Source organism: Thermobia domestica, chromosome 3, assembly GCF_964235325.1.
Source record: "Thermobia domestica chromosome 3, izTheDome1.hap1.1, whole genome shotgun sequence".
Classification (NCBI taxonomy): Eukaryota; Metazoa; Arthropoda; class Insecta; order Zygentoma; family Lepismatidae; genus Thermobia; species Thermobia domestica.
In genome coordinates, this window is record NC_137456.1 from 120,056,208 (window position 1) to 120,070,783 (window position 14,576).

A 14,576-nucleotide genomic window follows, 5' to 3' on the forward strand; every position below is an offset into this window, starting at 1 on the left:
TTTGTACAATATATCTCCAATACTTTCAATAGATACATCATTATGGCCGATTTCAATATGCATAGCCGCAGCGATGATGACTGGGCTAATTTCATTAACTTCATAACGACCCACACTACTGGGGTCATTCTTGATCTTCCACAAGCTACACGCCCAATCTCAAACACCAAGCCTGACATAGGCATTGCCTCCACAAATCTTGTCTCACATTGCACTGTCGAAATCCTTGATCGTCTTGGTAGTGATCATGCACCCATCGAGCTTGTCTATAAGCAATATTCCGCTACAACCAAGTCCTCTTTACCAGTACGATAGAGCTAAATGGAATCAATATCGTTCGCATATTTTAGACCTCACCAGTGATCTAACAGGATCTGCCACAAGCGACGATTTATATCAGACTGTGGATCGCATTACCTCCGCAATTCAGGGGGCCAGCAACTTATATATTCCAAAAACACAATCCATTCCATATCAGCCTAAACTTCCACCACAGTATCTCTCCATGATCAAACGTTCACGCCAGCTTAATCGATAATATCTCCACACTCGCAACCCAGACGCACGTCGACATCACAAACAACTTCAACGTACAGTGCATAATTACATCAAAGCATATAAACTCAGGGGCTGGGTGAAGACATGCAACACTCGGTCTGAAACATCGCATTCTACTAAATTCTGAACTCGCTTCAATGCGCTGTGGCAAATTCTCTACTACATCCTACCACATTCGATTGGGTCACACACCTGTTAGTGCCGATAGTGATAAAGCGAATGCTTTTGCAGATCATCTACAAGGAATTTTCACACCTCACCCTGCAGACAGACTCAGTACTTTATCGTCACAACTGCAACCAAATACTAATCATATTTTACCCCCTAATACTGCTGTCTCCGCCCCAATCACCATTCAAGAAATATCTTAAGTTCTCCATACTAAACGAAATACTGTACCTGGCCTAGATAATGTGACGTATCGACACATCAAGGAATGCCCTATTTCACTATTACTTCTTCTTGCGAATATCTATACACTCATATTGCGCACTGGCTTCTTTCCTTTAGCTTGAAAAACATCTAAGACGCCAATGTTTCCCAAACCACATAAACCTCCTCAGAATGTTGCATCCTATAGGCCTATACAACTTACTTCCACGTGCAGTAAGATCTTGGAACGTATCCTGGTTAAACGATTACATATTTTCATCTTAGATCACGGCCTACTTCCAGTCACACAAGCAGGTTTTCGGCCAGCCTTCTCTATAAATGATCAACTATTTCGATTCACAACATTCATTACTCAGCATTATAATTAAACTCATCCTTCCTGTTTAGTGTTAATTAACTTGGAAAAAGCATTCGATAAAGTTTGGTACCATGGGTTCATATACAAACGTCTATAATTTCAGCTTCATACATCCTACATTCGTCTTATTTATCATTTCATTACAAATCGTATCACCTATATCTCAGTACGAGGCAGTTTATCGCATCCTATCTTTCTGTTCTCTGAAGTACTACAAGGTTTAGCCTTGTCTCCTTTACTATACCTTCTGTATATAGCTGATATGCCCCGCCTGGCAACATTATCTTACAGACTGCTATCGATCGCTTTTACACCTGGTGCACTCTTTGGCGGCTTACTATTAACGCATCTAAAACCTAAGCCATCGTACTGTTACCACCTAGAAGAACTTCCAAAGTCCGCCGAAATTCACGCAATCTGTCTCTGTATGTTGATTGGGTGCCTATTGAAATCAGTAATGATCATTACCTTACTTGGTCCCAACACTTGAAAACCATTACCACTAAAACTTGTAATAGATTCAATCTCTTGAAATGATTGACTGGTACCATCTGGGGCCTTAAAGCACACACCATCCTAAATACCTAGAAGGTTTTCTTTCGACCTGTTCTTACTTACGGATTAACTGCTTGGATAGCTGCCCCAACTAAGTTCTACAATAAACTTTTAATTCTCGAACGCCATGCTTTTCCTACAGCATCCCACATTAAGGTGCCTAATCCCACACAGGATCTGTACCGCCAAATTACTTTTCCGATCTTACAATACTACCTTGAAACGCTACGGCTAATATATATCACCAGACGCTTCGAAACTCAACATCCTTTACTACAAAATACAGTGCGTTATTTATCACTTCATCCAACACCTAACCGTTATCATCATCCCCCACTTTCGCTTCTCTCCACATTATATCACTATACTCTACCACCCTGTTAGATCCCGCTTTACTTATTATCACAGATTACGTCATTCATGAACATATTCCTCTCAATTCATCCATCATTTCCAGCACACTAATTACCATCATTTACGAATATGGGCCTCAATCGTCTTCATCATTTGTAATAAGACAATCTCATTTCTCTAATTAATATCAGTCACGCGTTGTCCTGTGTATGCACCTCGCCACATCTTTCACGCCCATTGCTACACTTGTAAATAGCAAGAATGCTATAATTAATCCTTTGTTATGATCATTAATATACTTTGTTTAAAATATACTGTCTGCTTATTTTACTTTCTGTGTATATAACCGCACCTAATTTTAAGGATTAATGTTCCTTAAGTCTCCACATACAAAATTATTTGTTTATGTAAATGTTGTTGATAATAAAGTTTAAAATCGCTTAGCCCAACCAACATATCCATTCCCTAGTATACCTTCAGATTTCATTCGTAAAAGAAGGCATAACCCTTTGAAAGGGAGGCATAACCCTTCAGGCTAGCCTGTAAAAAAAAATTTAAAAATATTAGTTATGGAATCTTCAAAAGAACTGTAGCTTCTTTTACAAAGGATATACTATACTGATAAATATTATGGTACGCAAATCCATAACTATGAAAGACCATCATTAACAAAAAATATATATTATGCATAATCTAATTACATATTTTTGTGTGTTATGAGAGATATTTGGTGCATCTATAATAGCAAAAAACATATCATGTTTCGCAGAAATTACTAAAATGAGAGAAATTGAATTTAATATGACAAATAAAATTGATAGAATTTCGTTATGTAGTATTGAGTTTTTTTTTTTCAATAACATTTTGTTTAGAACGGACAAAAATAATTTAGGGCGAGCATCGCCCGCTCTCGCCCCTTCTAGGTATGAGACTCATGAGAATGAATGATTATAAAATATTTGATGGAACGACAGTGCGGGAGGAAACGGGGAATCCTCGAGAAAACTTAAGGACACGATATTATCCATCATCAACTGATGTAGCCACGGATCGAAATAGAACATAATCGCAGAGCAATGTGGCTTAGTGATAGAGCGCTTAGCTCTGGTGTGTGGGGTCCGTGGTTCGATCCTAGCAAATTAAATTTTGGTGGACAACATCTTGTCCATGGGTTTCTCGAGATACCCCCGTTTCCTCCAATTTTCTCATTCCACCAATTCTTCCATTACCATTAACTTGCTTTATCATTGTTTCCCTTAGCCTAAAGGACATGAACGTGAGACGTTAAACTGAAATATTTCATTTCATTTTTCATAAAAGCTTCTCGTTCCAGAATTGAGCACTCTACGTAAACTGTCGTACCCTCCTCTGATGTATATGAAATTCGGATTCCACCTTAATGACGTAAAAGCATACACCTCTCATAGCACACATAGGTAGTGCTCGCTCCACACTTAATGTGACAGGTTTAATTAATTTTTTGCAAAAAAAAAAAAAAAAAAATTCAATCTAACACAGTGTCCAAGAGGTCATTTTTGAATATAGCATAGTGTAAGACATCAACTTTCCTTTTTATTAACTATATTTTTCACATAATGGTCTATATATCCGAGGCCATTCTTTCTCTTCCAGACTTTATTTACATACATAGACATTTTGCTGTACTATTTCACGTCGTTATGTACCTTTTAAGCTTGTGCTGCGTGAGGGTATAGCGTATGGCGACATTTGAGATCCGCGTAATTTCGCTGCTCCGCCTGGAGTTCAAAGTAAGCCTTTATGCATGTGTGTGTGTGGGTGTGTGTGTATGTGGCTGTGTCTGTATGTCTACACCCAAAAGCAAATAAAATAGGGTGGTGAATGTTCCCAAACAAGAAAAAGAAGCCGCACCTGGTAACCAGCGTGCTAAAGTGGCTCTCTGTGTCTACATACATGTCAAGCGAGTAAGAAGTTTGTGGTTATTCGCCTTCAGTACGAATAAGTTAAAAAAGAACACACACATACAAAACATATATTAGACTGGACGTGGTGAGATGGTTCTACAGTTAATTTTGCAGCTCCGCCTCTTACCGGTTATAATTTCTTAGTCAGTGATGCAAACCTGAGAAATGTAATACTAAGCACGGAACAATGCATCAAGTGGAAAGAAAATAATTTTTTAGTAGGATTATATGTAACAAGTCAAGTGAGTACAATTTCACCACGGTTCTAAACCTATCATCTGTTTTACTTTGAAAGAATTTGTGATGACTTCGGACAGCGTGATGGTAATCCAGGAGGGTGGCAAGAAGAAACTTAGCCTTTAGGAGATTAATACTTTCCTCTGGGAAATTACTTAATCTTCCTTCCTATATTGTGTGCATCTAAAGCCTGTGACAAACATATTAGCATTTCAGCTAAACAAATAAAACGCAAGCTCTGGCATGACGTTGCCAAGTTGTAAAGGGGTGTAGCTATGCTAAGCAGACAAACTACAGCGCGATCAGGTGGCATGGGATAGACGTGTATGTGTACAAAATAAACCTGGCAATACTGCTGGCCTCTCAGTTGCTTGCAGCATTTAAAGGGAACTTGGAGCGCCACCACGTCAAGATGTTTGTCACGCCGTTTAGTATTTATGTTCATCACATCCAAAGAGTTGGTTTCTTGAAGTTAAGCGTCTCTGTTCATTATCAGCACTATATGAGACATGGACCTACAATTAAACGTAGGACACGTTCATATTGTAATGTTCTTTCACCAGGAATTGAAACTGGGACCACGTGCAACAAAGGTGCATGCGCTAGCCACTAAACCACCAGGGAGGGCATATCAAAAGAGTAGAGGAATGATGGTGTATTCGGTAAAGTATATACTTATCTACAGGGGTAAAAGTGGATCTGAAAAGGTGGGGGAACGTTAGATAGCGGCTTGACGTCACGCCGTTCCCCCTGCCTATCTTTGCCCATTGTAATTTTTTTATAAACTGGGAGGACGCCGTACATATTGTTTCAAGGTGGGGATGGCGTCCCCCCGCGTTCCCGCGCACTTTTACCCCTGTTTATCTATTATACAGTTAGGGTTAGATCCAAATGAGAACTGTACTTACGATTTCTTGTACCTCCCTTGCTAACATGCGCCTAATGTCAGAAAATAGTATCTTGAATAATAATTTCTAACTTCCGTTGCCAAGTAGCTAACACTGTTGTTTGCTGTCTCTGTAGTCACGAGTTTGACTTCCAGTGGTAGTATGTGCATCACATTCAAAATACATTCGTTCAGATCCTATTTTAAAAACCAGTTGAGAATGCTCCATGACCATTGCCAGAACGAACTTAAAAAGAATGGAGAGATGCAGCGGGAAAGATAACTGCCATTGTTCAAAGATGTAAATCTTTTTATCCGCAAAAAATGTTTTTCGCCTTCTTCTCTTTTTCACAAAAATTAGTAAAATATCATCTCTCTGACTTACAGTTCTCGAGACATGGCTGCTGAAATATCTAGAAATTTGAACTTTTTTTGCCAATATCTGTTAAACGGTGGCCAGTTGGCCAACAGACAATTAATCAGTGACCACCGGTTACTATTTGGTATCAAAAGGCTCACCATCCTCTTAGGTATTGATCAACACTAATATGATCTCTGTGTGACTTACGGTTCCCGAGATTTGGCTCCTTAATTCTCCCGAAATCGGAACTATTTTTTAGCCAATATCGCGGAACCGGTAAGTTATAGAAAGATGATATTGGTGTTAATCAATCCCTAATAGAATGTTAAACATTATATTAATTGATGGCCACCATCCAACTGGCCACTGGCCAAACCACGACGCGAAAATTTTAATCACTGTCTCTGATAGTTTATGATGCCCTATCAAATGAAGGGTTTAAAATTGAAAAAAATCGCAAATAACTGACAGACAGACACACAGACATATAGAATTCAGTAACGAACGTTTTAAGTTCGTTGACTAGATTTCTCTCATATAGCTTCGGTGTTAGAAAAGGGATATTAACTTCAACCAGTGATCAAACAAGATACTTCCGTATAACTCTTTGAATAACCTCTGAGCAGACGCGTATGCGCAAAAAGTGCGAAAAATATTTTTCAAAACAAATGCAGCTCTTTCATCAGTTTGAGTGAAACATGGCTTCTTTCTATTCCTCACGGGGTTCTTCAGTTACATATGCTAATAGTTATTGTTGTCATCCCGCGCGTCTATTTTTTGTTTATTACATGTTATTGGAGAGTTGTGAATTATATTGCACAAAATACGCAGCGCGCCCGCTCGTGTTATACTGTTTTCCGTCTGAGGTAAATGCGTTTTTACGATGCCGGAAGAAATTTAGAGGCAATTGATGTGTGACGGATTCTTAAGGTAATGTCAGATGATGGTGTAGAACATGAACTTGATAATGATAGTGACCTAAATGGTGAAAACGTAAATAAATCAATATGACAGTAATTCAGAATAAGAAATATCTGATATTGAATATGAGATTTTGTCATCTATAGATTTTGCGCGCTGCCGACGAGAATAGTAGTGCTGGATGTTATGAAGTTGGAAACTGAAAACCATCCAGAAGGCCACTCTGAAGTTCTGTTGTAAAGAAGAAAGTTTGTAATGTGCAATGGTTTTGAACAAATTTCACAAGTCAGCATATCTTATCTCACAGTAAACGGAAGATAATGTAGCAAAATAGTGTTATATGTTTGAGGTGTCAATTGTACTGTTCAATCATAAAACATTTTGAAAAACAAGAACATGGTTCAACTATATTTCATCTATAAATATTTAAGTGTCTTTAATTCTAAAGTGACGATTCATGTACAAAGTCATATGTGTGTTCTTTAGCAGATAATTCGCTGTAATGAAATAATCATAGAATGTGAAGAGGAGTGTTTTCTTTGTAATGAACTTATTCAGGAAAAAATAAAATTTCAAATCTGGCAGAAAAGGGAATTCAAGAAATACACCGAACTTGTAAAGAGAGAAAAAATAGTGAGTTTCACCTTAAGGTTGGCCAAAAACTGCACAAGTAGTGCAGATCGCGGATAACTAATCTAAATTCTCCTTTCAATTTCCAGCAACCAAGCAGTCACCATCCAGGGCACGTGCTCTATGATCACAGGATGAATCTTTTGATTTGAGGAGAAACAATATTTTTGTGAAGCTCCGGTCGCCTCCTATTTCTTCTCAAAAGAGAAAACATTACCTGTCCGGACATTTGATTTTGAGCAAAATATCTTAGCCAAATGTGAAGAGTGAAAAGATGAATAAGCTTAATACTGTGAAAAGTAGAATTGAAATGATTGGAGAACTTCATGCAGCAGATGCTTGTTATATGAACTACAATGAAACTAGTCGGGTAAAAATGAGTCAAATTTTGACCGAACCGCAAACAAAGTGCAACAAAAAGTCTGACAGTTGTTTCTTATTGTAAAAAAAAAAAAAAAAAAAGTGATGAAAAGGATGGAATCAAGTTTACCAACGCCACTGTTGTAATAAGGCCGCTTGGCAGTTTCCGAAAAGTTTGTGCATTTTCTGTCCAACACATGACCTGTTAAGGTGTTCTTCCTCATAGCTGTTGTTAAGATAATCAAATTGTATGTACTGTATATAATTTATACAAATTACAGCCAATTGTAAGGTAACTGAGAACTATGTAAGGTAATCACAAGCCGAACACACACCATTGTTACATGCAACTTATGAGCTAAGGTCGCTGGAATGAATTTTGTAATTAAAATGAAAAACTATTTTTAAATATAATATTCAAAAATATTTTAATAGTTCTTGAATTAGCAAAAACCAAAATTCAGCAATATTACTCAATTTTTAGACACAAGATCTTGTCTGGTTAATGACTTCTGTTCAGATTGGATATGAAAAGTTAAAAACCTGTTTATTAAATATTCAATTCCGTGAAAATAAAAACCTCTGTCCAGATCGCACGATCATAATTACACGAATCTACATTTTCAGCATTTGAATACACATTTAGCATACACAAAATACCATGTTAATATTGGAATGGCATTATTCTTCAGGGCGTGAACGTACACGAACATCAAGGTAGATGCAAAATTCATTTGATGGGTCCAAGTCTATCGCAGGAAGGAAAGATACAGATGACTTCTCAGGATGATCTCGTTTGAGAAGAATTAGGCATGTACCATGCTTTATGGGAACAGGGTATCATCCTAGAAGAGAAGATCGCTCTAAAACATGAGACATACTCCAAATCCAGTCAATGTTCTCAATTGTGTCAGTAAGTGTTATACATTTTTTTTATTGGGCGGTATGTCAGATATCGGAATCCACTTGCTAGTGCTGAAGGTAATCTTCGGCATTAATTCGAGTTATTTCCTGAATATCTTTGATTGATATATCGTGACGAGACACTTTGGTTCTAATCTGAACTCCTGGAGTGGTCATCGCAATCATACCCATTCCGTAAAATGTCCCATACCCATCCGCAGTTTGGATGTTATGGTCCACATTGTCTGCTGCATACTGAATGAAACTTCCTTGGGCCAAATCATGATGGACATATCTATTTGTCACTGCTGCACACAGTTGATAACTTTGTACTTGGAATAAGAAGAGGAAATCCCATTTCATGAAGAAGGTCAACTAGATATCTTGAGCCACTGTAGTGATGCGATGCAACACCCAATCCCAACTGCAAACGAGCAACCAGTACACGTGGTCTAACGGCTTGCATCAAACATTGTCCAACTGCTGCAATTTTTGTCTATTCTTTTTACTGTCACAAGCGCACTTAAAAACCATTTAGACTTTCAGGTAAGAATTCCAAACTTTTTGCAGCATCATGAATAACTTCAGGACTAGCATACTGATAAGCTATAACAGTGCACTCTTTGATTTCACTTCTAGGAATTTCTCCAGATGTCTCTGTGAGTAGCCTTTTCTCCTCTTCTGATCCGTATGACTTGTGTCGATGATAGTCGTGCAAAATAGTTTCAGCTGTTTTCCTAAAGGTCACAATGCCTGGGACTTTAGCAACTGTTGAAATAAACTCCAAAATACTCCAAAATACTCCAAAAGTCATTTTACATATATACTTTGCAGTATGGCTTTATAGTTTTATCAGGAAGGTAACTTCTCATACGTTCAACAAGCTCTGTCACAGTAGTTTGTTCTTCATCATTCTCTTCAAGGTAGGAGGCAATTTTGAGGAATGTTTTATAGCACTGCCCGTCTTCTGGGCGACCAGCAATATCAGCAGATTTCCCGGAATATTTAGAAGGGAATTCCTTTTTTCTTCTGAAGTTCATAGAATACTGCTGATGATAGCAGGCATCAGGTGCATGAAGGACTCCAATCATTACAATTCTAGTTTTCACAGTATTAAGCTTATTCATCTTTTCACTCTTCACATTTGGCTAAAATATTTTGCTCAAACTCAAATGTCTGGACAGGAAATGCTTTCCCTTTTGAGAAGAAATAGGAGGTGATCGGAGCTCACAAAAATATTGTTTCTCCTCAAATCAAAAGATTCATCCTGTGATCGTAGAGCACGTGCCGTAGATGATGCACTGCTTGGTTGCTGAAAATTGAAAGGAGAATTTAGATTTGTTATCCGCGATCTACACTTCTTGTGCAGTTTTTGGCCAACTTTAAGGTGAAACTCATTATTTTTCTCTCTTTACAAGTTGGGTGTATTCGTTGAACTCCGGGGGCGCGGTGGCTCAGTGGTAGAGCGTTCACCTCCGGTGCTTGGGGTCCCTGGTTCGATCCCAGCTCGCGCCGTGTGGACTTTGTGGTGGACAAACACCGTGCACGTGGGTTTTCTCGGGGTTCTCCCGTTTCCTCCCACTTTCTTCATTCCACCATTTCACTAATCTCTCATCATCACCGTCTCCTTTAGCCTAACCGGCATAACCGTGGGACGTAAAACTTGAAGATTTCATTTCATTTCATTTCGTTGAATTCCCTTTTCTGTTAGATTTGAAATTTCATTTTTTTACTGAAAGAGTTCATTACAAAGAAAACACTTCTCTTCACATTCTATGATCATTTCATTACAGCAAATTATCTGCTAATGAACACACAAATGACATTGTACATGAATTGTCACTTTCGAATTAAAGACTATAAATTCTTATAGATGAAATATAGTTGAACTAGGTTCTTGTTTTTCAAAATATTTTATGATTGAGCAGTACAGTTGACACCTCAAACATATACCACTATTTTGCAATATTATCTTCCGTTTACTGTGAGATATGATATGCTGACTTTGAAATTTGTTCAAAACTATTGCACATTACAAACTTTCTTCTTTACAACAGAACTTCAGAGTGGCCTTCTGGATGGTTTTCAGTTTCCAACTTGAAACGACCAACACAATTATCCTTCTGTTGATGTCAGCAAATCCTGAAAAACAGAAGTTAAAATAAACAATTAACATTGTTTAGTAGAAATGGCCACATAGAATGTAGTTTAGATCATAGATTTTAGAGATAACACAATTCTTGTTTCAGTAATTGTTTTTCATACAATGAAGGAAACAATAGAAGGAGTACATTTGTTAATCATAGCATCTTGCTCTTTTTGAACTTATCATTGGCTGCAACTAGTGACACATGACATCAGGGGCAGACCAACACACAATTTGCAACTGGGCAAAGTGACTTTTCGACAACTTTTTGGCATCTTCAATGACGGCGCCCTGGGCAGTCGCCGGGTTGCCCAGGTCTTAGTCCATCTTTGTATGACTTTTATTATCTGTACAATCATTATGAGGTAAAATTTCTCATTTGAATCACACGTGGTGATCAGAAAATGCATATACGTTATGGAAACCGTTAAATACCATTGTGACGGCCATTTTCCAATATTGTGGCCTTATGACAACAGAGGCGTTGGTAAACTTTATTTCATCGTTTTTATCACATTTTTCAGTGAAAAAGAATTGTCAGACTTTCTGTTGCAATTTGTTTGCAGTTCAACCTTATTTTTACCCGACTAAATGTAATATGTGCTCTTTCCCATGCAAAATCACTCATCAAAAATTATTGTTTGCGTTGAATGCGATGCAAATGATTCTGGTTGTGCATTAATACCGGACATTCAAGACAATGTAAGTCATAATCTGTATGGAATAGATTAGATGTATTCGAGTAAAGAAAATAAGTATTGTATATTGAATAAAGTGTGACTTTCTCATATTATAACACCTTCTAAGCAGAATATTCAGTGAAAATATATTTCTGTTTTGTAAAACATTACTCCTTTCAAAACATAATATTTTATCAAGTACTTAATATATTCTGTGTTCTAATTTTCAATGTGATGTGTAATTTTTCTGTGCTAATATTGCGAAGAAACATATAAATAATTGAAACCTACATGAAAAACACATTTTTCTGTTAAAAATTAATAGATACTGGCAGTATTACTCTATATCGCACAAAGCGCTCAACGCGCTTGCTAGTGTTATGGCATGATGCGCGCCCGCTCAAAGGATAATTATCGTCAATCAATGATCAAACAACAAGATACTTCCGTATAACTCTTTGAATTAGGTAAATGGGCCAGGACCTGTGTTCTTGTACAATTAAGACAAAATGTACAAATGCTAACTTCATTTTTATTACCACGTAACACTTTAAAGAAATTAATCAGAAACCAGCATTCATGTATCGAATCCTTATCTTTGGCAGAAACGTGAGGACGTGTCCTAATTGGAAATCCATGGAAGATATAGTGTTGTTTACGTATGAGAGACCCGGTGGTTGCGGGTGAAAACGTCTAATATATTTGAGACTTTTAGTGTGTAAACGTAACGGTTTAACGGCAAACGAAGAGAAGCACCTACCTAACGAAAGAGAGAATCTGGTAGTTTGTCTCTCTCGTGAGAAGACAAAGGGCGTTTCCTTATCTTCAAGCAGTTAGAGTCTATCTTTCTCTTTAGCGAGAATGTAATTTCCTAGCAACGGAAACCATTTATATTGACAAACACAAAGAGGAAGGAGAGAGAGAGAGAGAGAGAGAGAGAGAGAGATAATGTGTCAAAGATACAATATGATATGTTTTGTGGAAATACTCTTTAGCTGTTAGAAGGGAAAAAAATAATTAAATAGAGTAGTTATTGTAGTGGGTTTAGTAACTGAATGACAATACAATGTGTTTTTGAGACGCCACGACAAATACCATTGTTTTCAGGGCAATAAATTTATCTTTATGGTGTTATTAAATTCTTTGTTCACAAATGAAACCTTTGTGGATAGATAAATCGTTTCTAGGTGTTCTACAAAGCTGATTGTATTTAAGCTGACGTTAGATGTTTAATCTTAATGCTTTTCTTTCTATTGTTTACGTAAGATTGAATGAGCTCTTGTTGAATGGTTATATAAAGGTAATAGAAAATGCTGTATATTATTGTCTTGTCTTAATGAGTTTTTTTAAAGAAAACAAATTGCCATACATACTAGTGAAAGGTTCACTGTTGTAATAGTTTGTAATTATATATAAGGCATTGTTTGGAATGTTATTAAAACACAATACTGTATTATGTGAACGTTGGAATGAGTTTTTAGAGAGCTCACTTGAATGTGTTTCTATCAAAATTTCGAAATTGCAGAGAACATAAAATGTATGCGGAATCGAACTCTGAAAGCATATTATACGCATGTCATTAGTTTTTCATAGTTTACATATACTTTTAAAAGCAAAAGTTCACACCATATGAACTGTGCTGAGGGGAAATTTGGGGGAGTAAATCACCCCGAATTCTCAAGATTATTCTGTATATCACAGTTACTTCTGGTTTACGTATTCACTTATTTAAGTTTTACATCCCACATTGGAAACCTTTTAGGACAATCTTATTCAACCTGGAGTAGTCATATTCCAGGGTACGCAAAGACTTCTTGGCGGTCAAGAAAAATGTAAAACAAGTATGATGCAATATGGAAAATAATGAAAACCATTTCTGCCAAAGCGAATGTAGAGTTCATAATCCCACTAACTGTTACATACTTAATTCTTCTTACTTTATAGAATGATTCTCCTGTTTATAGTAAAACCGGCTTATGTAATTAATAAGTGATAACTTTTAAAATTTATTTTTAATATAGTTATCTATAGTTTGAATTTCCATTATAATAGATATCCTGCCATTATTCACAGGTCACTTTCCGCAACTGAGAAATTTCCATATGCAATAGTCCCCAGATAGCCCCTTTTTCTTCACGTACGATTATTTTATTTTGATGCCGTCTATCAACTGTAGTCTTCTTTGCCTCCTCCCTCCCTTTCCTGCCGCCACACCTTTTAGCACGTCCTTCATAGAGTTCCTTCTCAGCCAATGTCTCCCACGAATCTCCCAATTGTGATGAAACTTATTACATTGAGCTTATTGGCATGGAGAAAATAGACCTTTGGCTCCTCCTTTCTGCAGAATCCAAAGAGGTGGAACCAGCGATGATTTCAGAATATGGCCTAGAAGAAAATTCCTCCCAGAAACATCTTCTGTCGCGTTCAGTGTGCGGTACTGTTATTTTTGTATTTCTGCTTCTACTCCTCGTGTACTGCAGTTACTTCAGGGAGAAATTTGATATCCTACATTGTAACTAAGTGGGGTACCAATACAATACGGAAGATGTATGATGGTCAGTTTCTTCCCCGTCTGAATTCAAAATGATACATAAAAACACAAGGAAGGCATAAAAATATGATTGATCTGGAAAAGTGATAAATGTGAATATAAGCAATAGCTAGGTCCTATATAAGCGTAAATCCAATGGTTCATTCATCAAGAAATTTCCGAAACCACTGTGCATAGAACGTTAAAAAATTGTGGAAATGTCTCGAGGCTCTTGTGGCTTGCAAAATACATATCCCAAGGGGAATGAGGTATTTTGAAATATTTTTGCTGTTTACCAGATCTCCTTAATATATTAGATTTAGAGCCTTGTAATTTTCTATAAATATTCTTCTTACAGCCTAGGCTTCAAATACAACAAGGGTTTTGGAATCGCATGTACTACATGTTTCAAGTTCACTTCCTGTTAATAAAAAAAGCTTCCGGTAGGGGAGTGTTCAATTCAATCAGCGTTAAACGTGTTCAGTGTGTTCAGCATTAATATGTCAGCGTTAAACTGAATTATGTTGAATTAAAGGGAGCAGACTGTCGTCAGAAAAGATCTCAGACACAAAGCGAGCAGATACAAAAAATTTAAAAATTACATGTTGCATGGCGATCACAAGAGCTGCCCGTTAAGGATAGGGTCGCAATCAGAACATGGATATTAGATATTAATTACTCTTTAGTTATTCATTTCATTAAATCATTCATTTCTCATTGTCTCCTTTAGCCTAAAGCAGTGGTTCTCACCCCTTTTCCCC